Below are 25,757 nucleotides of genomic sequence, written 5' to 3'. Positions count from 1 at the left end.
TGAGCCAGGTCTTAAATAATCACCAGCTTAGTTTAAAAATCAAAGGATAAGGCATTCTGCCACCTCTATTTACAATGCTAGCATCCTCTTTACTATCATTGAAAACCTTCCTTGAAACCTTAGCTGTTTTAAAGGCGTAAGATAAAAAAAAAAAAAGGCAGCACAATAATTTTATTCCACCAGCAGTAGTTTAAAACTGTACTTTGTAAGAGAAAGGCTCAAAGGAAATATTTCAGAAGTTAGCCATGACTGGAATAGTAATTTCATCTCTCTACCACAATGTAAAATACGTGGGGCCATGTTCTAACTACGTATACTTTTTTCCTGACTTAGATGACAGCCCAAAACGTACTAATTAATATTTCATTAATAAAATCAGAGTTCAGTTAACCATGACTCACCAAGTAGCAAGAGAAATACCAGGGAATACACAAATAAAACTCAACTTCAACCATGAAACAGCTGCAAATTTAAAGAATGTTCATGTTCTTTTAAAATATGTTTATTTAAAAAATATTATTCCAACAGTTAACTATTTTTCAGTGAACAGTTATGATGCCATTAGACTTTTAAGAATAACCACTCTATGAATAGTTCATGTGTACACCCTCAGGTGCAATATTATTTGATGGCAGCACTTGAGGAATGATGTTAGAAAACAAAATCAATACAGAGTTTATTAATTAAACCTCAGAATTATAAAGGATATTGTTTAAAAGCAGCTTGATTTTCTAGTCCATAAATCTAACTGACCAATAAAATTATTTGGTGGGATCAGGTGCCAACAGTAACTGCAGTTAACATACAGAAAGTCTCTGTACCCTATACCTGTGCAATATAACTTACGTAGCTCTAAATAAATTGGAAAAATAAATCATTAAAAATTAGTAACTGTAAAAAAATTATAAAAGCTGTGTACAGAACAGTATACATGGGTGTATTATGGTACTTTTCCAAATCATGCATTTGCAAGCAAACTTTTTGTTTATAGTTTCTCTTAATTTCTTTGTATAAAATGCAGTGTTCTTCTCATGCAAAAAGAAGACACATATTTCCTCAAAATAAAGTATCTCAATGCTAACTTAGGGATAATGGACCGTTCTTTTCAATCACACCAAATAAATGTTTCTGAAAAAATACTGGAAGCTTTCAAAAAAATAACGAACTTTTTTTTAAAATTAATCTGTGCCTCTGCACTTCTACCAACAGTCACAACTTGCACTACCACATTTCATTTGTGATATTCCTAAACTGCACTTATTCCAAGCTCTTTGAACAACAGAAATCTGTTGATATGCTGATACATTTTAAGTACCTTCCACTACATCCTATATATTTTATTCTTAAATTCAAAGTAACTAATTCATACAAGAAACATAAAACTAGCAAAAGATGACCTGTTTCTTCCTAGGTATCATGTGCATTCATCTACTTTTCCTACTTTTTCAAACTGCACTTCCCCAACCTTTCATTTTTTGACATCTAATTTCACCCCATCTCTTTGCTTTATTTTGCTTTTTACAAGGTTTTCTAGTCAAAATACTGTCATTCCCATAACATATTCCAGATGATCCTGATAAAGCTGACCTCTTACCACTGTCACACCTATCATACCAACAACAGTTAACAATAGCTGTCATTCTAACTAATCCCCACTAAGAGCCAGACAAAGGTATAGAAGATGGTACTCTACATTATTAGCACATTATTCCTCAAAGTTACTGATAATTCAGTATGTCAAGGTCTTGTACTTCTAGCAGACCCCAGAATGATGTACTCTTGCAATTTGAGATAAAGCAAAGCACCAAACTGTATCAGAGAACTGGATGATCTGCTTAAGCATGTGTTTGTGAAATGCAAAAAGAACTGTGAGTCTCATTCATCTGAGAGAAGTAGAAATGCCATGCAGTCAGTAGTAACTCATCAGGCACTCCCAAATTTAATTACTAGAATACATATTAAATGCACAGGCCCAGAGTGTAATTACAATTTGGTATCTGAAACAGTTTAGTTAATAGCAAGCATGGAAGTTCATTAGCCTAGTAAACTAGGGGAAAAATTGCACTTGGGAGAAAGTACAAGGGTAAAAATGTGCACAGCTCTCACTTCCCCACTGCCACCAGGGACCAAAGGTAATGATTAAATAGCCCAGAAAAGGCAACCTGTGGCAAAAAAAATCATACTCCCATTCTGGATTAAGGGTGTAATTAGCTTGAAATACAGAATATACTTGAAAACCCAATGAAATTAAGTCTAATGGGAAAATTGGGCTAACTGAAACAGTACAAGACCTCCAACTTGGGATTTATGTTTTAAAGGAATACAAATATGCTACACAAAAAAACCTAAACAAGCAACATATACTTTCTTCTAAGTAGAAGAAAAGCATTTTTAGGGATAAGGAGGCTGTTAGTAACCAAAACAAATGTTAAAAGACAACTTTAAATTAATACACTGTAATAGTTTGTGCCTTAAGAGTCTTCAGAATGTTTGTGAGAGGATCATTTCAATGATGCTGATTTTCAGTACATTTTGGAGCATCACAGAAATTCAGTAAGACTGCTAGCATTTTCTGCTAATGGTTGAGGATGGTAAGCAGTATGTTCTCAGTAATTATAGAGCTCTATGCCATTACTAATCTCAGGGAAAATAACCACTGAACTTCCAAAGGATAAATTCACTGGGAAATTATATGAACAAAACTGACACCAGTCAACACCATTTTACAGAAATTTGCCAAATAAAATAGAGAATTTTATTTAATCATCTGATAAAGTTACAAACTCTGGTCAGCAGATGTTATTCCATAAATGAAACACACAGACCTTTGACTGGCATTTACCTTACAGCCACACAAAACTCAGAGTAAGAAATTATTATCAGTATCATCAGATGTGATTATGATATACATATGAAAAAGTAGCTGTTACCAGGAAATAATAACTGAAAAAGTGCTCTACGTTCCGCCAACAAAATCATCCAGTACTTACGCAACACTAAAAATTGTCAAACTGGTCAGTAAAAGTACAAATTGTTACCCAGAATAATATGGATTTCTTTGTATGATGGGCACAGTGTATTACAGCCAAGTGGACTTATGTAGGAAGCAAGAAACAATGCAGGTAATACCCAGAAAACCGTGCAGAGAAGCCACAGTCTTACAAAATACACACAATCTTAATGGCACAGAAACAATACAAATGACAGTGAAGCCTGACAACAAAAGGGAGCAACCAACTTCCCACACATCTAAGTGCATACGGCAGAGATACTACCCTAGTCCACAGCATTAGCAGTACTGGAGAAGTGAATAAAGTTATGTAGTCCCCGCACTGTTTTCCCAAAATGGCAAACATCTTGTTCTTTCTCCATTATTCACAAAAAAAGAGGATGAATTCTGCATCTTTTAAGATGTCAACCAGAATGCCCTACATGCTGCCATTAGCACAGAAACTCATGTGGAAAGAGCACAGCAGCAATTTGAAAATGCTGCAGAAAACCAATGAATGTCACATGAACAAGAAGCTGTCTCTGGTCCACTGTGGGAGAATAAGATTGCTCAGGCCACAAGTTACAGCTTGGGCACTAGTGATGGTGGAGTAGGCACAGTGGCAAGACAGGTCTTACTGTTGATATCTTCTGGGGTTGTTTCCTACCATAGCAATTACTTAAGACCAAAGCCACTTAAAGAATTGTACAGTTCCTCTTTGTTTTGCTTCTTCTATCTGTATCTTAAAAACCAAACCCGAACAAATGCAGATTTTTGTCAAATGCATCTGCTCAAGTGAGCGGGACTGTCACAGCCTTAGGTGACAACACTGGTAGGAGTCCACCATCCCCTATGTGCACAGAGCCTGACTGCCCGGGTGTGTTCCCCAAGGAAAAGCCTGACAGGACAGGAGTGGCACCCCAGAGGTGAGCTCTTATTTGGTGACTCCTTTTGGCTTACCTGGTCGTGAGACGCTTGAGCTGCTGAATGCTGCTCCTCGCAGGCTGCTGTCCAGAGTCTGGGGGTTTGAGTTACCATGGAGATCACCACATCTGACACGTGAGGGGGCTGCAACAAGAGAGAGGCACCCATCAAAGCAGTGCCCATCAAAGCAGTGCCCATCAAACCAGTGTCCATCAAACCAGTGTCCATCACCTCAGCAAAACACAAGCACTTGACTCTGTTTGCTTTTGGCATTCATCAAGGTCTGAGCTCCCAGGTTAGGAGCTTTAGCTAAACTGTAAGGGGAAAAAACCCAACACCCATCACCAAAAGAATTAGAAAGGTGAGGGCAGTCCCCAGTGACACACAGTATTTGAGCTCTTTGCAAAGCCAGGTACATTTTCAGGAGCTTGGAAGGATCCAAATAGACCATGAGCTTGACTCAACAATTTTCAGCCTCTCTGGTCAAGTATAATAACAGCAAGCAATCCACCCAGAGCCACTGCTGAGCACAGGACTGGAACAGCAGTGCACTGACTCAGAACAGTGGGACACTCAAAAGTGCTCCCTCAGAGAGCCTCCAGTGGGAAACCGATGGAGCATCACCTCTGGGCAAGAAATAAGTAAGCAAAAGGAGTCACCTTCTTGAATGTTTTTGGGGCAAGGCTGAAGGCAAACATTTATGAAAATCAAACATGAAAGACAGCCTGGCATTCATCTGCAATAATAAACCTATTTGCAGACTTCTTCAAGCCTGCCAACAAGCATGATGAATAAAGCCTGATTTCTTATTGCCTTGCCATTCCAGCACCATGTACATTGACTACTTTCTTATTCTTCTGTTTCAAGCCTTAAGTCTTATGCTCAATTTCTGTCTACATAATTTAATAATTAAATGCTGTAAAGTGAAATGAGAAGTCATTGGAGACTTTTAAAGTAATTATCCTCTTCCACACAAATGTCTTACAGCTTTGAAAACTATTGTCCTGGTTTTGTCTGGGACAGAGCTCATTTTCTTCCCAGCAGCTGGCACAGTGCTGTGTTTCAGACTCAGTATGACAGTAATGTTAGTAACACAGTGAAGCTGTAGCTGTAGGTGAGCAGTGCTCACACTGAGTCAGGGATTTTCAGTTTCCCATGCTCTGCCAGTGAGCAGGTGCACAAGAAGCTGGTGGGAGCACAGCTGGGACAGCTGTGACAGTGGTGACAACCCATGCCGTGCAATGTCACAGCCAGTGTATGAGCTGGGGGGAGCTGGCTGCGAGGGGCTGCTCACTGCGGGGGCTGGGCTGAGCAGCCATCAGCAGGCAGTGAGCAATTGTACTGTGCACCACTTGTCTTTTTTGGGCTTTAATGCTCTTTCTTGGTTTGTTCTCTCCCTTTTAATCATTATTATCTTTATTAATATTATAATTAGTATTGGAATTTACTTATTAATTACTTATTTCCATTATTAAACCCATCTTATCTCAACACATGGGCTTTAATTTGTTCCTCCCCATCCCACTGGGGTGAATAGGGGGATGGAGCCAGTGGCTGTGTGGAACTTAGTTACCAGCTACAGTTAAACCACAACAACTATTCATTATGTATCATTTCATGATGTAATAAATTTAATATATAACATATTTGAACACACCATCAGGAAAACCTTTCATAAATCCAGTTCTAATTCTCAGTCTGCAGTACTACAACATGTTCTCATTTACTTCATTGTGACATAAATACACCATCTAACCAAATACAACTACTCACTTCAGAAAGAGTTACATCTATCCTAATCAGAGGTGAATGACTACACAAGGGACAACACCTGCCTACTGAAGCATCCCAAACTATTTGCAGTACATCAGCTGGACATCCACAGTTTTTCTGAGTTAATCTACTGAACGCATACAGATCTTCATCTATGTGGCTACATACCTAAACACCTAATGCTCAGATGGCATTCTGAGTTGACTGTTCTCAACTCTCCATATTTTTTTTTTTTTCAATTATAGAATCATTGATTGGCTGGGGTTTGAAAAGACTTAAAGATTATCTCGTTCCAGCCCTCCTGCCATGGGCAGGGACAACTCCCACTAGACCAAGTTGCTCAAAGCCCCATCCAACCTGGCCTTGAGCACTGCCAGGGTTGCAGCATCAACCATTGTCTCCCATCTCATTTTTCCTGTGAAGCATGTTACATTTATGCAAAATACAATATACTCAAGAAGCATAACTGTGTGCAAATATAAAATCTGAAAATCCAAGCAACAATTAGAGGATTTCCCATGTCTTATGGGAAAAAAATTAAGAGTATTATTATACTAAAATTATCTCTATTCAATACCCCTACATTATGCTATGCAACAGTAACTAAGACATACTGAGCCTGCTCTCATGTCAAATACCAGGGAAATAACTGGCTCATCTGGAATGAAGGCTTCTGCAAGACTCATGGAGTTTAAAGGACACTGCAGAATACCACATACTCCTACTGTAGCACTGTGGATGAATCGGGGTTATTGAACAAATTCTATTAATGCTTTCTGTCATAATTCCACTCATAAACTGGTTGGGTCATGTTTTCATTTGTTCTGTTTACAAATCTTATAAACAGGATCACGGGTGGTTTCTGTCAGTGACAGAATCACTCAAGGCTACGATGCTGGACAGGCAGGAGGCAGCAGTGCAGGCAGCACTGGTAACACAGGCTGGAGGAGCTAATCACATCCTTTGGTAAGGCCAGCTTTGGCTACCTTGCAAGACAACTTTTCGGCAAATACCAGCTCTCTACTGAAAAAGTGAAAAGTAAATTGAAAGAGACATATTAGAGGCAAAAAGATGTGATTATTATCATTTTATTACCTGTAAGTGTCAGTGAAGCTTAAAAGTTACATATATTTCCCTTATGATTGGGTGAGAACACACATATATTGATGATTGCAATAGTCATATAGTATCATATGGCCCTACCCACAATGTTTTACTCAATAACAAGAGTTTCTTCAAATCCAGTTTCATACAGAAGTAAATACTAATATGAGATTTGAAATAAACAGTAGGCAAAGACAAAAATGTTCCTTTAAACATTAATTTGTAATATTAGCATTACAACCTATAATTACTTACAGTAGAATAAGATCTTCACAATTTACAAAGAAATTTAAAAATAATCCATCACCAGAGATCACAGAATACAGCTGCAAAAGTGATTAGAACAGGGTACAAAGTACTTTAATATGAAATATCTGGAGAGTTCCACTGGTATAGTTTATAACAAAAAAAGAAAAAAAGACAGATGACCTAATTACAGCACCTAATATTTTCATTGCGAGAATACACTAAGCACCAACTGGCTTGTTAATCTAGCAAATGGTTTGCAGAAAACAAATCAGCATCTGGAAGTTGACAAGAAATTCAAATGAGAAATAAAGCCCATGCTTTCCATCACCTGTGACTAACCATTAGTGCAACTATCCAAAGGAGAATGCAGAGATTATCCACTGCTTGATGCCAAGCTTTAGTGGAACTTTCCCAGAAGATGAATTTTTGTGAAAACACAAGACATCCCACAGCCATACAGAAGTTACTGTGTTTCATACAGACAGACCAAGTCTGCAATACAGAGAAAGGGAGATTAGGTGCTGCAGCCATCCTTTCCTGCTCATAAATTAAATATATTATGATGAAAACCAATTGTCTGGTTTTGTAACTAAAGCACTGGGTGGTGCTGAGCACTGTGCATGCTGAGCTGCTGGTGCCAACAAATACTTGGTGCATACATGTGCATACAAACACACATGCAAAGTGACAGAGGGAGTGTGTTCAAGCCATGTGGAGTCACAGTGCTACTGCCATCCTTCCAGAGACAGGGGGACTAAATTCTGCTGGGACAATACTCTGACTTCTAATTTAGGAAGCTTACTGTGTCCCCCATGAGCTGAAAGCACTCAGTCACAGCAGAGTGGCAGCAGGAGCTCTCTTCACAAGGGTCACTTGGGGCATCAGTCAGATGAGTGAAGGCAGGCAATACAAATGATGCTCTCTGAATCTGTGCAGGGAGCACTAAACACAGTGCTTCACATTATTAACTACCTGCCAGTCCTGTCCCTGTGGACAGTAAGCTTTCTGGGCAGAAAAACCTTCTTAGTGGGGTATTTCAGTGGGTTAGCCAAGCAGTTCCCCACCTCGGCCAACACCCAGGAGCTGCTGTGGCCTCAGAGCAGTTTGCTCACAGCTCTGTCCCTGCAACAGCAGCTCACTCGGGGCACACTGGTGACATGGGCTTCTTGTAAAGGGACAAAGGAAAAACAAAAGGAAATAAAACCAAGTTATGGCCTAAAGGCTACACTGGTGTCACAGTGAGCAAGCTTAAAAATTTCACCCGTTTAGCAAAGGATAGGAAAGTTATTGGATGTCTTAATTTAGCTAGCATTGGTGCTGTGGCTAATCTATGCCTTGGGCTGCTAAATGTCAAGAAATGTAACCATGTTTAAACATAAACAACCAGAAATAAAAGTTTAATTTTTTTTTCCTTTTTACTAATTGTACATCTGGTACACAAGGTTTGACTTTGGATTTGCACTATGTTTGAAAACACATTAGTCAACCTAGGCAAACACTTTCATTGATCTCCTTATCTCTCAGCTCCTCCATTGGACACAACCTCTGTGGAGCAAATCCATGGAAAACCCTGGCACCACCTCCCGTGTGGGCAGCTGATGAATGCAGTTAGTCACCACCCGCCTGTGACTGTCCCCAGTGCCAGCTGAGCTTCAAGAGAAGTCCTGAGGCCTCTCCTGCCCCGTGCCAGGGACAAACCGCACAGCACCATTGGCACTGGGGAGCCAGGGAAGGGATGCTCCCTAAAGGAGGGCTGAATTGCTGGGCCACTGACCAAACAGGGCATTTATCCTCTGCTTCACATGTAGATTTCCTTTTGCAGGCACCTGAGGGACTTTAGGAAACTGAAACTGGGGGCCAAATTTATAGGGGGCACTTGAAATTACTGGCTGGGCAGGTGGCTGGGGTAAGGGCACATAAACAGAACAGTTTTATTCTTGATTTAAACTTGGAATAGTCAGTCACATCATTTGGAAGATGTTCTAGTGAATTCTACTCAATTCCTCTAAATACATTTAGCTGCTTAATATTTTTCCAATCTGATTTCTGTTTAAGTACTATTTCTGCATAGTTTCAGATAAATAATTTCATTTCTTTTTACTAAACAATACACAGGAGGAGAAACCAGACCACTGCCATTACTATCCTGTTTCAGCAGACTTCTCTTAACTCTTTCATAATGAAAAAAACATTAACTGGGTAACTAATTTATTATCCCACTCCCTTCTGGCCTTTAAAGGCACAGAAAAGTTTAAATGCTAAATAGCCCATCTTCAAAAGACACTGAATTACAAAAGCAGGGATTGCATTATATCTCTGGGAAGGAAATGCAGGATACCTAGTGCACAATATTTTGCTTTCTTTCAAATTGATAAACAGCTTCAATATTTTCAAACTACCCCTGGTGGAGTATATTATACTATATGGAAGTATACCATGACTATACAGAAGATTATAACAGGACATCAATAATTATGCAACCATTCTGCAAAAAATAATCTAAAATGCATTTTCTAAAACAATTTCTAAAAAGTGTACAAGTCAGTGAAGAGAACATTTCAACATTTGCCAAACTCCTGGTGACGTGCTGGGGTTTTAGTTGCTTTATGGATTAAGATAATGTATAAATATAATCACAACAGAATAACCACAGTGGCTCCCATGGGGCATGACCAGCAATCAGTGTGTACAAGGATTGTGGAGAACACTGCAGACACAGAGCAGAAAGCAGGACCATCATTTTCAGCACAGCACAGCACAATGTGCTGGGCTGCTCTATCATGTTTCCAACGAGTACCTATGCACTGGAACGGCAATCTCTGTTCAGAAAAACCCACACAATCGCTGAATATTAATGAATTTGCCCTAAGGTCTTATAGAGTAAATAAACACCAGTTTATGTCTTGCTATGATAAAAAATTCCCGCTGTAGACACTTATGTATCTATTATTGACCCACAGCTGCTTCCTCCAAAGGAAGCTATGAGAGATTTTTTATTTTAAACATACCATAGATGAATGCCCAGATTTGATGAAGTAAAGTCTAGAGTCAGTTGAAAATCAATGTTGAAATAAATATTCATTATAGTACTAGTGCAAAAAGCTTCCCCATAGTAATATCTTAGCCAAAGCAACAAAAATACCCTCAGAAATAACCCACATCTTCCCACAAAAACTTAAAATACTTAAGCCTTGAAAGTCTTTCCTCAGGTGCAACTCACAGAGCCTGGGCTGCCCCTTTGAAGAAAGTCTCTCAAGGGAAAACAAAACAGCAGGTGGAAACGGTTCTCATGTTTCATCTTAACTAACTCTGTCAAAGCTAGTGGACATCATGAAATTAAGAATTTCAGAAGCACTGTCTCATTACCTTGGCTGTATTATGCCATCCCTTTTACACAGGTCCCTCCCAAGACAAATTAACTCTTAGCAGCCCAAGCAGTGACTCAATCCAACCAGTCTTGGAGCCAGACTGGAACTGACAGCAACAATTCTCAAAATCATTTACCACTGTCAGCACTTTGCCTGCACAGACACTTGGACAGCTTCAGCTTTTTTCTGCTTCAGATGTGTATTTGAGTGTAGAAGTCATTTTCTCTCCCATGTGTAATAGTTTCACAGGAGATACATGAGTTATCTACCACTATTTAATAGGCCAGAACTTTCAGTGATAATGATGGATTAAAAGCTTAGCTGTCAGCAACCAAACCCAGTACCAAGACTGGAAATGCTTACTACTGTAAGAGGACTTTTTGCAGTATGTGGACAGATTCATGGGTGCTGTGGCCAACAACACAGCAATTCTGATACTCTTTTTATCAGAAATATATGTGAGTAGCAAATAGCACAAGATTTATTTTACCAACCCTCAGGCAAAACAAATGTCATTCTTCTAATTAACAAGTCCAGATTTCAAACCAACCAAACCCCCAAACATCTCTCTTGACAGTAACTCATGAGATTTCTGCTGAACTTTTTAAACGTGAAACAAACCCCACAGTCTAGGACAGTTGTGATGAAACATAAAGAAAGCAGTTTAATTATTAATTTTGTGATAGTGCAGGTAGGTGGAGAAGAATTATCCCTTTCAGAAGCATTGAACTGTAATATTCTCATTTGCCTACTTAGCTCTACCTCAGGCAAAAGCACAGAGGAAGAAACAGGAAAGAAGAAATGCAGCCTCCTCTGCACTGCCCTAGCACTCACCATTACCAGATTTGAAAGTGAGTGCGAGTTTAAAAAGAAAACCACACAATTTTGATTAATTCATGTAACTTTTACCCTGAGTAGGTCTCTGTCAGCCCAATGTAAGAGATGAACTTTGAAGTCTTTGGCCCCCAGCTGCACAAATGCTGCACTGCTTTCAGCATGTACACCTTGGAGGTGCCCAACTGCAGAGCAGTTGGATTTGCAGAAAGGATTTGCTGTTTCCCATGCCTGAATGACCCAAACCCTGCAGAGTTTTCCCAAAGTGCATCAGTAATGTGAACTGCAGCCCATGGCAAAGACAGAGACAGTACAATTCTCCTAAACAAGGTTAATATGTGCAGCCAATATAATCACTTTTGTGTTGGGTTAGCTGTAGCTGCCAAGAGATTTGGAAGGTGGGATACACCATGGGCACCATGGTAATACAATCTTGATGCTGCAGAGGCATCAATAAACACTGCAAGGTCAGGCTTTAGGAGACATTTCTGCAATCAGCTCTGGGGGAGCAGAGGTGGCAGGTGCTTTGGACATGTGGCACAGCATTAGAGGAGCAGCTTGTCCCTAAAAGACCTTCTGAAAATCCATCTTGGGTGGAACCTCAGCCACACATCACTGTAACAAGATGTATATATATATGTGATAATTAATATATTTTAGTCACATTTTCCTTCTTACATTATAGCAATTGTATGAAATGCTCTAGGCTAGAAGTTGCTGAATGAGGAAATGGATCAGAAGCAAACTAAAATGCCTTTCTAGTTATTGATTCGTGCTCTCTGTTTCATGTCAGTTTCCTAGAATCCATCCAACACAAGCACGAAAGGGTAATGAGTTTCTGAACCCACACTCTAATAGTGCACACTGCATCAAAGCTTTCAGTAATTGCCTGGATGCTGCTTCCCAGCAGTACTAAACAACTTAAATATAATTAGCTGGAAGCCCTATGGGCTTCATTTCCCCACTGGAACACCTCTTACACTAATCCATTTATCAGGCTGACAGATGACTGAATCACTGGCTATGGACCCATTCTACTAATAATATTTCTCAAGCCCACATTCTGGTTTGTGCTTTATCTTGTACATTTTTGCAAAGGAAAAACCAGTGTTAAGAGTGGGGAGAGAAGCAGACATATCTTGCACTCATCTCTTCCCAGTACTGACCAATGTTATTTGTTTGATTAGCCCACTAAGTATAAAATGCTGGAGCTATCAGGCAGAAAATGAAAATTAAATGTATGCATTATGGAACTATATGATGCCAAAAATAATAGGGAAACACAAAAATATTGAAAAGACTTTTGGAAGTTTTCCAGCCATTCTGAAGTTTCAAGATAAGTTTGCATAAGAGGATAGTTTTCAGCATACCCCCCTGAGGATGGCCTGACTACAGCTGTTGAGCTACAATTTCTTCATACTACTTACTTCTTGTACATCTTTCTGAACAAGAGGTGACAAAAGACATTTTAAAGATGTCTGGAGTTATACTGAATGCACATGAACTGAACATCAGGCTGCTACAAATCTATCCACTTTGCAAGCTGTGAGAGAATTCTCATAAAAGTACAAAAATATTTATTTAATTTCTTGGGCAGAATTTTCTAATGTTGCAATGAAATCCATTTTATCCCCGTGACTTAATTCCAGACAGATTTCAATAAGTGGACCTCTGCAGAAGCTGAAAGGGAGCCAAGATCTTCCAAACTGTGCCACACTTTGGAAATGAAGTAATTGTAAAAATGCTGAATTCTCATAAAATTCTTTTAAATTATTAAAAAAATTACTCTAGGATGTTATATGCTTGTGCTTTCTTTCTAAGAAGTTGTGGGAGAGGAAACAAAAAGCCACAAAGCTGGTAATGACCAGTAAGAAAGAAGGTTTTAAAAGGTGTCCTTCTTCTAGATCCATTATATTGCGGTCAATAATCCACATTCTGGCTTGGAATCACAGGATCCAGCTAGAGTAGCAGCACTGTTTCATTGTTTATTTCCTCTGGATGTTCTCATCATGGACACAGAAAATACTGATGTTGAAAAACAATAAAACAAGAAACTTGTACTTCTTGTACTCCACATAAGCCTAAACAATGTGCTTGTAGTAAAGCCAACAGCCAACATACAAAAATTCTCTTAAAAGCAGTACCACAAGTTAGAATTAACTGTGGACACCAGTCTGAATTCAAAGAGTGAATAAAAAAGCTATACTTGAACTTTTAACAAGAAATACATAAGTAAAAATATATTCAGTGATGTGCCTGACTTAGCTGGTGAATCAAGCAGCAGCAGCAGGGTGAGGTACAGCCAGCAGTCCTTGGGAGCAGCACCAAGCTCAGAACAAGGCCAAAAAGGACAGCAGCTACTTGGACACTACTTGATTTTCAAAAATGCAATCACAGGTCTTTACACCACCTGCTAAAGTACTAAGCAGGTTATTAAATACTGAGCTGCTTGAGATTTCTTCATGTGAACCCCAGAGCAGAAATCTCAGTTTCACATGAACTCTCCACCCACTCCTTCCCTCCGGCCTGAAACTGGAAAACTCATCCCAGAGACGCTGACACTCGCACATCAGCAGTCAACCTGTCTGTCACACAAGGACAGCCTCTTCCTTCCCAGCCCCATCCTCTCTGTTCAGTGTATTTGTGTATTTTCCACTCCCACAAAGGGCAGACAGTATCCTGAGCAAGGGTTGCCCCAAACCATATGAACCTCAACACTTGTCAGTCACGCTTCCACATGAAATGCAGAATTTCACACTCCTGTTAACAAATACTCCTTTGAAATGCAGTGGTACTGAGCAGAGCAAACATCTGATCTAATCAAAAGAACATTCTGCAGTAAAAAATGTAAAAAAAAAAAATCTTCTCCTGTTTTTAGTCATCTTTAATAAAACAGATCATGATACTAAATTTCCTAACTAGGAAACTGTCATTGCCAGGTAAGAATGAACATTGACTTCATTTGTGTACTTTATGAAGAAACTTGCTATACTGTCAGTGAAACTGAATTTCCTGGGTACTGGCTCTGAGAAAATTTTTAAATTCTTGAGGTAAATAGTATCTCTTTAAAGCACTGTCAGAATTATTACATATACAGATTCTTCCCTGTAAATCAGGGGCAAATGTACAGCAGCTTTGTATTTAAATAGCTGCACTAAGTTCTCAAGGTCTTTTAATAGAGGCAGCAAAGAAGAGTTTGGGGAAAAGAGGAATCATCTAGGAATGAAACATCTAAAAATGACTGGAGCCACAGTCCACTAACATCCATACTTTGTCTGGTAGGAAGTGTACACTTGGAAGGACATGCCATGTTAAGCAAACACAAAAATGCAGAGCATTTTTGGAGTGCAAATAACTGCCTGTTCTAAAAAGCATGGCAGAAGTCAGCTAACACACTGATCTACAAAAGGAGCAACCTTTGTAATATGCATTTGAAAAATTGTTTTTATATTCAGTAATTATTGTCTTTAGCATTGGAAAGATAATGAATTTTATTGAAAGACAATTTCTGTGCAGTCTCTATTTTTGGATTCCTGACTAGATCAGACCTAAAATAGCACAACTAACCCCAAAGCTGGCCCTGCTTTAACCTGGGTGTTGGGCCTTCTAAAGTCCTGAATTATCACAGGATCCTACAGTGAGAATCTCTGCATACTAAAATTACAGATGATTGTTGTGCTATTTACATAGAAAATATGGAGTTAAATAAAAAAACACCAGGGCACCAACCTGCATATTGAATCCAGACAGATCCAAGGTCTTAAAGATACCAAATGTGAGGCTTTCCTTCTGATGATATAAAACTTATGCTGGTTAAGCAACTATAACAAAGCTAAGACTGATGATTAAAGATACAGAATGCTTTTGTTACACTGCAGATTCTCTTTCAACATTACCTTTTCCTTTTACCTAAATCATTGTAGAGATATAGGAGTAAAAACTATTTATATTCAATTACAGTTTCGTGGTATGTATGTGAATTTTAATCTACACCCAATTAAAATGCAGGACAGATTAATAGGTTATACTGTCTGGATATGAAAAATGCAGCTGAGAATACTGGCTAGAGAAATACACTAAATTAAAAAAAGAGAAGGAATATGAAATCATCTACAGTAAAAATGGCTGTGAAAAAACTGAGCATTTCAAAAGATGTGGGTGAAGTAACAGGTCAATGGACACCATACGTCCATTGAGCACTCATCTGAGGAACCCAGTCCTTGGACTTGGTCAGTAACACAGGTAATTTCAACACACTGAAACTTTTTAATAAAATATTTTAAGTCAGCAGCAGAAGTGAAATTTCAGGGAGAACACCCTTCAAAATTACCACCTGCATGTTAGAGAAAATAACTTTGATAAATTTTCGTCCTGTTGATTTGTTACTCTGATGGTTGATAATAGCTGGTTAATTAATCTCATGGTTGATAGTAGCTGTCTCATCATTATATGCCATACAGGAGTAAATGGGTATCCACATCTCTACACTGAAACAAAATTCACCTCTTTTGATAGCATATATGATAATTTTGACCAATATACATGTTAGAAAAGTTTGTTTATGTAAAAAGATGAGCATAAATTCCTTTAATGAATTCAGTAAAAGATTATCTCTCAATATACCTATGTTCTGTGCTTTAATGCAATTCTGACACCATAAATGGTATGATCTATTCATCTTTGCTTTCTCTGATTTCAATTTTTAATCTGCTTCAAGAGGTATTCAGCTAATGAAGCTCACAGATTTACAATGATTGTTCAGACTACTTCACTGAAGGGACACACAGGAAGCATACTCAGTATCTCAGTATTAGCAACTGGATACCCAAGCCATTTGATCAATACATCATTCTACTTCATGGTATGTTCACATACAGTAAAGCTCCTCGAGTATTTTCTAAAGCCATGATGAAAAAAAACCTGCATCAAGGTTCAAAACTCTAATAAAATCAAATCACACAACAAAACAAAACAAATGCAAAACCACACCAAATTCTGAAAATTCAACTAATTAGTTAAACTTATTGAGGAGGGAGAAGGACTTTTGAAATGCAGAAAACTGCAAAGCTAAGTTGCTTTCCTTCTCTCTGAAGCTTTCCTCAGCCTTGCTACTCCAGCATTAGGGTCCAAAGGCCCTGATCCTGCGGCTGCAAATGTTATTTCTTGAAAACTTGCAAGGAGCTCAAAAGTGGAAAAGAGAAAAGGCTTTTATTACCTCCATCAACGTGAAGTATTCCACAGCATTTCATGCTTACCTGCACACTAATGTGTGGGATTTCTGGGCTGTTCAGATGGTCTGGGGAAAAGCCCAAAGATGGCCTTGGGCCCCCGGGTTCGAAAGGACGAGAGGAAGCTTCAGATTTGTTCTTGGTCTTGGTGTTTATTAATTGCTTATCTAAAAGATTTTCTCTTGGCCTGACAGAGTTCTGCTCAGCAGTCAGCCATGGGCACACACTGAAAGCCCCTGGGGCGGTCACCTATCTTTATACCCGGAGTTACGTATACAATATTTATCATTTTTCTCCAATACCCTCTACCCTTCTTAACCAGTGTTCCCCTAGTAAGGTCCAATCCCGGAGTGCCAACATCACCACAGAAGATGGAGGCCTAGAGGAAGAAGAAGAAGGAGAAGGGCACGCCCCAATTCCTCCATCTTACTTCTCTAGACCCCCCTGTACAGAAATCTTAAGCCCTGTATCTCACACTCCAATTAACTTGTCCCTTCACCATTCACCCCAGTGAAATCCTCCCGTCCTCATACTGATGTCATCTCCCATGTGGGATCAAAGTCCAGCCACCAGACATCTCTGGCAGCATTCCAGGACTCCCGAGCCCCCCAGGGGGGGTCTTGTTCACCCTGCACCCCAGTTCTGAGAGACTGAGATCCCACATCTCCCCCTTCTGTTTGCACCAAAAGACCCTTTTTTTTTTTTTTTGCTTTTATGTGAAAACCCCCCAAAGTCCTTAGTTTCTTTTCATTTCTCTTCTGGGTCGTTTTTCGCAGCCTGAGTCTCGACTTCTGTCTGAGTACTCGTCTCTCTGCTTCTTGGATCAGCATTCTCGTGTTCTCGCGTTCGGAATGGCTTCACGTGCCGTGCCGACACCCACTTCAGACCTCGATCTGTGGAGATACAAGCAAAACCCTTTCCCCAAATGATTAGTTTGAAAGGACCCTCTATTTAACCTGTTTCTGGGTTTCTGATCAAAACCAAAGGATTTTCCCTTAGCTTTGCCTATGTGTTGTTTGAACATTTTTGAGCCTCCCAAAAGATGGGTATTTCGTGACATCAGCTTGCCACAACTGAAGACTTTGCAGCCCCCGCGGATTGATGGCCCCGGTAGAAGAAGGTGGCTGCACAAGCTGACAGTCTGGATAAGCACTAATGATCTCCCTCGCATCTGTAGCACTGTCCTCCTTGGGGGTTGTTCTCTTCCTGCATTGCCGCGAGAATTTTGTTGATGTTTTCGTCCTGTTGATGAAGTAATTTCTCGAACATCTTCTCCAATGTCTTGTCCTCTGATTGCCCTTCTGAGCGTCCCTTTAGCTGTTTCTCCCATTCCTCTTTTAATTCATCCTTTACAATCGCTGCGACGTGCTGAGGCGTCCCCACCTTGCTGCATGCCTCCACCATCTCTGCCAAGGATGGCCGTCCTGGCATGGTGCTAATCACCCGTTGACAATCCGGGTTGGCATTGCCGAAAGCTAAATTCTCCAAGAGAGGCCTCTTCACTTCTTCTGTTGTCACCTGTCGATCCACGGCTTGCGTGAGTCGGTCGATGAATGACATGAATGGCTCTGTGGGACCTTGCCTGATGCAAGAGAACGGGACATCCGGAGCTCCTGTCGGCGTAATTTGCATGATTGCCAATCGCGCTGCTTCTTTGATGTCGCTTAACACTCTCCGTGGAAGCCGCGCTGCTTGTTCCCCTGGATTGTCATCTGGAGGATCCCCTGCTAATTGCCCTTCTGTGAGGTTCGCATTCGGCCCACCTTGGTATCTGTTCCGCAACTCAGCAAGATATTTTCTCCACCTTTTTTCCCAGACAAGACTCTGTGTGTCAGTGAGGATCATTGCCACAATACTTCGAATGTCATATGGTGTGAGATCATACATAGAGAATGTCCCTCTTAATAGCTGTTTGAAGTATTGTGAGTTCAGCCCAAAAGTCTGAGCTGCCTTCCCTAGGTCTTTGAGTGTCTCATGACCCATCCTTTCCCACCTTGGATTCTGTCCCTGGGCATCATATGTCACTGGCATTGTCAAATCCCCTGATCCCGGGAATAAATGCTTTTCCTTTTCCAATGCTTTTCTGATTTGCCTCCAATCCATTGTCTTCACCGGCTCTTGAAACCCCTCTTCATCAGATTCCATTGGGATTTGCATGAATAATGGTGTTGTAGATGTCATCGGTGATTCATAGTGTCTCATTTTTTGCCTTGAGGTTTTTGGCCTTGCTCCTAAATCCGAAAAGGAAACTCGAGGATCCTGTTGATATTTCTTCTTTACTGTATCGAATGAATGCAAGAAGCTTTTTGCTGCTTCTGCTGCTGATAGCATCCATGTTGGGACACCTTCCGATGCTGTGATCCTTATGACATCTTCCCCTTGTAGCCGTTCTTCATCTGAGCTTTCATCATCTTCATGAAATCCCGAAGTGGATGGATAATCCCTTTGTCGTGTTAACATTGTTTTCTTCGAGGTGCTTTTCTTTTTATATATTGTTGGAAAAAATTGCTGCATTGTTGCAGTCTCGCCACGAGATGGCGCTGTGGCTCCGCCGAGCCGACCCGGCATGTCGTGCACTTCTGTCCTCCTGCCACTAGGTGGCGCTGTCACCGGCCTCCCTGGCTCGGATGACGAAGCAAGCTCGACTACCCTACTTCCTCTTCCGGCTCGGCGTCTCCCGTGAGGGGAAGGAACTGAAACTCCGAGGCTCGAGACTAAAGGCACCAGATCTGGAGACGGTGTGGAGCCGCGGGACGTAGAATCCCTAACACGGCCCCTCCTCACCCGCGACGTCGCAGGGGACCGGGCTCGGGCCCGCCCGCGTCTTACTCTCTGCGCGTGCGTGCTCTCTGAGCTACTTCCGGTGTCCCCCAGGGTGACGTCATCATCGTCTCCCCCCTGTTTCACCTCCGAAGTTCCCGCCCCTCGGTCTGTCCCAGAATCCGACCCCTCCTCCTCTGATGTTGTGTTCGCCTCCCCCGCCGGCACCCCGGCTCTACCCGCGATTCGCGCTGACCGTCGCACCGGCTGTGACGTCACACCCGCGCGCCTCCCGCGTCCCGCCGCGGCGGCCCTCCGGGGCTGCGCGTTTTCCCTCAGCCCGCCTTGCGCGCTCGCCGCCCCCGCGCTGGTATGTGAGTCTATCCCCCGGTTTTTGCGAGTTTCGCCCTCCGCGGGCGTGTCCTCATCCTCACCGGCGCTGCTCGCGCCCGCCGCCGCCGCCGCGTCGCCGCTTTCGCCGCGAGCAGGCCCCCCCCCCGATCCCTTATCTTCCTGCTCCCCCCCTTCTGCTCCTGACTCCTCCACACTCTCTGGAGTTTCAGGACGCCCTTGGGGTTTGTTGCATTTTTTGATCGGGGGTTTTAATATTTTTTCCTGCTCTCTTTTTTCGAGAGCCTTTTCCCCCTGGCCTTTTAAAGCCAGAGCTAATTTTTTCCCGGAGCTCTGCCGCTCCGCCCCCTGCTCTGAGGGTGCCGCAGCTTCTCGCTGCTTCTCCAGTTTTTTAGACTGGACTGCAATACCTTGTAACATGATTCTTGCCGGCGAGAGTAGCTTTAACGCTGTCTCATCTTTTTTTGTTGCTAAAATATATAAATGCCTATTAATCTCTTGCCAAAACCCGACTTCGAACAACAGACAAGTCTCTGCAAGTGGGTAATTGAGCCTTGCCCATAATAACAGCTGTTTTAATTCTTTCTTTGGGATCCCTTCTGTATATAATTCTGCTACACTTTGTAAGGTGGATAAGATTTCCCGTTGTTCTTGGGAGAGTGTTGCCCCCATTATTTTTATTTTGGCCTTCTTACCGAATCTGTCGCCAGCGTGGTCTGGAGGCCCTTGTTCTCCGTCCAGCAGATTACGAGGGATGGATCAGAGGCGCCTTTCTGGTCCCAGTCCAGGCCGCTCTGCTACGAGCTGTCTTCAGCAGAAGCTGAGAGATGGGATTTCTCAGTGACTGCTGATTTTTGCAGCTTCTCCCGGCCGGTTTTTTCTTTTTCTTCTTTCTTTCTTCAGGCTTCCCTCCTCTGGAGTTATCAGTGCTGTTCTCTTGGCTCTTCAGCTCTTCAGGGCTTTCCCCCCCCGAAAGGTTTGGTGGGAGATAGCCCACCCAGGGACGCCAGTTGTGGGATTTCTGGGCTGTTCAGATGGTCTGGGGAAAAGCCCAAAGATGGCCTTGGGCCCCCGGGTTCGAAAGGACGAGAGGAAGCTTCAGATTTGTTCTTGGTCTTGGTGTTTATTAATTGCTTATCTAAAAGATTTTCTCTTGGCCTGACAGAGTTCTGCTCAGCAGTCAGCCATGGGCACACACTGAAAGCCCCTGGGGCGGTCACCTATCTTTATACCCGGAGTTACGTATACAATATTTATCATTTTTCTCCAATACCCTCTACCCTTCTTAACCAGTGTTCCCCTAGTAAGGTCCAATCCCGGAGTGCCAACATCACCACAGAAGATGGAGGCCTAGAGGAAGAAGAAGAAGGAGAAGGGCACGCCCCAATTCCTCCATCTTACTTCTCTAGACCCCCCTGTACAGAAATCTTAAGCCCTGTATCTCACACTCCAATTAACTTGTCCCTTCACCATTCACCCCAGTGAAATCCTCCCGTCCTCATACTGATGTCATCTCCCATGTGGGATCAAAGTCCAGCCACCAGACATCTCTGGCAGCATTCCAGGACTCCCGAGCCCCCCAGGGGGGGTCTTGTTCACCCTGCACCCCAGTTCTGAGAGACTGAGATCCCACACTAATGTTATTAAATAAATACATTTAGCTCTGTTCAATGAATAGTAGGTCTGTTTTTTGAAATGCTAACTAATAAATAAGGAACACCTGAAAGTCATACAGATCAGGGTAATAATTCAAATTGCAATGCAGACTATTCATATTTGTATGTATACATGCATGCCCTAATACAGTACTACACCTTCCTGTACATTTATATCACTGAACTTTATGCAGACAGTATGTGATGTTACTTTTAGTCAGCATTAAAAGGTGATTTTTCCCAGGGTCTCAGAAGTACAATTGCCACTGGCTTCAAAACCAAAGGGAAGTAGCCTGCAGTTCTGGAAACCTGTCAGTCTTTTCATCTTGCAAGCTAAACTCTCCTTGTGCAAATTGAGAAAACTATAAAAAATGAGAACAAGTATTTGCACAGGAAGATAGCTAGTTTTATTTGCTGTAATAAATGAAAAAGATCCTTTTTATATCATGACAGAACACGTCAGGGATGCTCATGCCACTTAACTTTGATTCCAATTTATGTATATGGATGCTAATGCCTAAAGCTGGGTATGAGTATTCAGTCTTCATTATTGTAAGTGGTTGTCTTGCAGGAAAAGAAGGACCGAATACAAAGACTTATTGAAGTAATAGAATAATTATAGCAAAAAATGATTAAGAGATCTTTCGCATCTCAGTTTACAGATTTTGTTTACATTAGAGTGTTTTAGTGAGATGCAAAAGCCACTTTTTGCCCTGGCCTTTGAAATTATTTAGGAAAACTCTGTGGCATAAGCTTAGAGGCTTAGAAGCTTGACTTAGAAATTTTGGGGAACAGGTATGAAAAAGTAAATTTTCATTAGGGTAAGTCCAACTATCTTCTCCATTCTACCCACCACAGTGTGCAATTTCAGTGTGTCATTAAGTTTCTTGTTCTAAGTGAAGCTTCACTGGTGTAACATTATTCCCTTGTTCCTCGTAATCCCTCTGCCCTTACATTCCTGCTGAACATGGCTGCCCCTCAGCGTGTGTGGAACAACTGCTCATGTCCAAAAGATTCTTATTAAAGACTTCAGAGAGGTAATGTTATAAAGTGTCCAAACTAAGCTAGATTATAGTGAACCAGTCAGGTTAGAGAGTGACTACATGATCAACCAAATCTCGTGGGAGCAACGCTGAACAGTTTTGAGCAGTGGGGGACAGGAGCCTATTCAGCCAGTTCAGCTGCTGCCAGAATAAAATGTGGGAGACAGAGAAATGCTTTCATGCTTAGCTTTTCTTCCTTTCTTTGCTTTTCCCAATATCTAGCACCCTGAAATTTTTACTCCTGATTCAGGCTACCAAGCTTCCTCAAAACAAATTTTCCCCAGCAGAACCTGTGTTCAGACTTGTAAGGCACATCCACATGGCAGGTAAAAAACATCCCAAACTAAATGTGCCCCACCACCCTCCCCGCAACACCACCTCAGTAAACCAGCACCGAGTTCAGACACAGTCATCTTGGTGTCCTCAGTTCACCTTGTTATTGCACCTCCAGTTGCTGCAGCACAGATGGGATGCAACATCTCCCACTGTTTGGGGACTGCCCCTAAAGGTGAGCCATATGTTTTGCAATACCTAGAAACAGCAGGATAAGATAAGGAAATCTCTGCAGCCTTAAGGCAGAGCTGCTTTGATTTCACTGCTTTGTGCCCTGCCTCCTCCCCACCCCCTCCTTCTTTCTTTTTTTCTTTCTTTCCTTTTTTTTTTTTTTTTTGAGAGCTTTGGTAATTTAATTTATCTGGGTTAAGCCTACAGAAAAAAAATAATCCAAACAAATACTGTGCGTGCATGTGTGTATGTATGTGTGTAATGCCTCAGAAACCTCCTGTGTTATCTGTCTGTGCAAAATTTTACCTTCCACTAGACAAATATATTTTTAAACTGTGTGGAATCAAAACAACATTCTCAGCATTCAAGACATTCTGTCATCACTGCCCATTTGTTGCCCTCTAGGTTTCTCTCAGCTGGCAAATTTCCCATTTAAGGAATTATCAGATTCATCTGCTTAGACAAGGCTGCAAAATAGAATGAAAAGCTGGATTATTCTAGAGAACTCATATTTTTCTTTCAGGGTAGAAAAGCCAGTGCATGAGAGCTGAACATTAACAGCAAATGGAACCAATCTCTCAGACTTCACAGTTCTACCCCCCTGTAGGCTGTGAAATCTAATTTTGATTAAGATGCTACAATATTTATTTTACTTTTATCCTTTACTTCTTTAAATATGTTTAGTGCCACTTATTATGTTAACCTGTTTTGAAGCCTTAAATATTATGCTCATATATGATGTTTATTTTTAAACTGTAGTTCTAGTAAGCATCCCATGCATCCTGCTGCTTCTATGCAATTTGTCATAAAGAATTACCAATTGCTTTGCCACCATTTTCCCTACTGCAGATTTTTTGCAGGGTGAAAGTGTGAAAAAAAGAGGGAGAACTAGAAAAATCAATAAATTGACAGTTTTCCACAGCAAGATGGCTCAGGATTTACTTGAGTGATGGAGCAGCTTTCATGACAAAGGCTGTGCTGCAAAACCATGCTTGTGTTTCTGGGCCCGCTGGCTGCAGTGCCAGGATTTCTGGAGGATGTGCCACGGTTCCTGGTGCTGTAACCTTCTAAAACTCCACACAACCTGTTCGTACCAACATGTGAAATGCTACTCTTTGCCCCCTAGGCAGAAAGAGAACTGTGGTACGATCTGCAGAAATGTCTCAACACCAGCCTTGCTCACTGAGCAGGCTGGTTTTGTTTTCCTAGCACAGATGAGTGAACGAACCCAAACTCCATCAAAATCACGAACGGGTTTCACGTGCTGAGTGCACACACAGGTGTAGGGGCACCAAGTTAAGCAGAAGATGAACATTAGAGAAATCCTAAGTGATTCTAAAGTAATTAACACACCTGCAAGCTCATTACTGAGCCAGACCTGCTTTATGGAGACTACTGCCATCCAATATTGACACTAAACCACTATCTTATGATGTTCACCCAAGTAAAAGTATTTTGAGGTGTTATATTATCTTAGCACAGTGATTAATCTATTTCTTTTTAGAGCATCCTCTGAGAGCTTAAAAATTCATGATTCACATTATTAGTATTCTGTACAGCTTTCTGTATTCTTTGAGTGGTATGATTAAATTTATCAGTGGTTGCTAATGGCCACAATATGAAATACGAAAGTCACCATTCCACAAACACCCAATGGGTGTCCTTAAAACATGCTGTGAATCCCAAACAAAGAGGACTGCAAGCCACAAATCCTTTCTCTTTATTCTCACAGGCTATACACTGTTTGTGCAAAAGACAGACAGGATGGATTTGTGATGTAATACTGCAAATGGAACAAATAAAATACTCCATTATATTTGTCATATTTTAAGGCTGGAAATTAGTCCATAAACTCAGCTGGGTTCAGATCTTACTGACTCACATTTTACAAGATAAAAACTCATCCAAGCTTTCATGCTGTGATATAAAGAATACCCAAAAGCATGATGAACTTGGGAAAATGTTCCAGTTCATCACTAAATTGAAAAGATTACATACCAGGCTTGAAGAATCTTGATGCTGCCTTATTTATTTAGACCTTATGTTCTACTAGTCCAGGCTTGGTCATCAAAAAACAGTGAGAACTACCCTTTGCCACTCTGGGCATAAAGTATTAAAAATTTATCAAAGAAATCAAAGTGACTGTCTAATAAGATTGAATCCATCATCCATAGAAATTGCCAGACACACAGACCTACAAATACATTTTGGATTTATTGAATGTAGCAAGATATAATAGCACATAGTCTGACTAAAAGCCAGTAGATAAATACTGAGCCATCCAAAATGACAATTCCTTCCAAATCCTGACATCATGCACCAAATAATTGTGAGATACACTGTAACATAGCAAAAACTGATACAAGCAGAGCAACATATCCCAGCATCTATCATAAAATAGAACTATTATGAGGTTCTAGCAAAATACACCATGGTCAATATCTTAGTAATTTTCTGTTGCGTGCACTGCAATGTATACTCTGCACTGCAATGAATACTCTGCAAGAACAAAGTTCTACATTTACCCAAAAGTTAAATGATCTGTTGTTTGTCCTTTATTATTTCTGTGAGCTGCTGAGCTATTCAGAACTATGTAACTCTTTGTTCCAAAGGAGGGAGTGGTGTGACTTTTCAGAATCACCAAACAAATATAAAAATAGCACTGTATTGACTCTGTGACCCCAAAAATGTACTCTAGACTGTCACTACCATTAAAGGTAACAAATCTGTTCTAATTAATGGGTGATCAGTTTTTTGGGTACAGGAATTCCTCCATCAATGCATTTCCCTACTTTTCTGGGAAAAGGGTGCTTAAATATTATCATCAGATGACAATGCAGACCCACCACAGGGCAAGTGAAGGGGCACTTCATTAGGAGTCTGCTGACAGATGCAAACATTCTGACAAATTCTGTAAAGCAGAAGCATGCCATTAATTTCAATATTTGTTACCTTCCATGAAAGATAAATGACTC

The 25,757-nt window shown here is 41.0% G+C and overlaps 1 protein-coding gene across 3 annotated transcripts in view; it reads right to left on the bottom strand.

Moving 5' to 3' along the window:
• Positions 1–25,757, bottom strand: part of TBL1X (transducin beta like 1 X-linked) — a 244,390-nt gene that overhangs the window by 83,090 nt on the left and 135,543 nt on the right. For all 3 annotated transcript variants that reach the window (XM_054271693.1, XM_054271691.1, XM_054271694.1), the window contains one exon: positions 3,950–4,057. The gene's annotated coding sequence lies outside the window, so the exon portion shown is untranslated. The remainder of the gene's footprint in view (positions 1–3,949; positions 4,058–25,757) is intronic.

The sequence above is a fragment of the Melozone crissalis genome, unplaced genomic scaffold (genome assembly GCF_028551555.1).
Source record: "Melozone crissalis strain CALT ecotype California unplaced genomic scaffold, PUWL_Pcris_2 ptg000013l_1, whole genome shotgun sequence".
In the NCBI taxonomy this organism is placed as follows: domain Eukaryota; kingdom Metazoa; phylum Chordata; class Aves; order Passeriformes; family Passerellidae; genus Melozone; species Melozone crissalis.
This window is presented reverse-complemented; position numbering and strand designations above follow the sequence as displayed.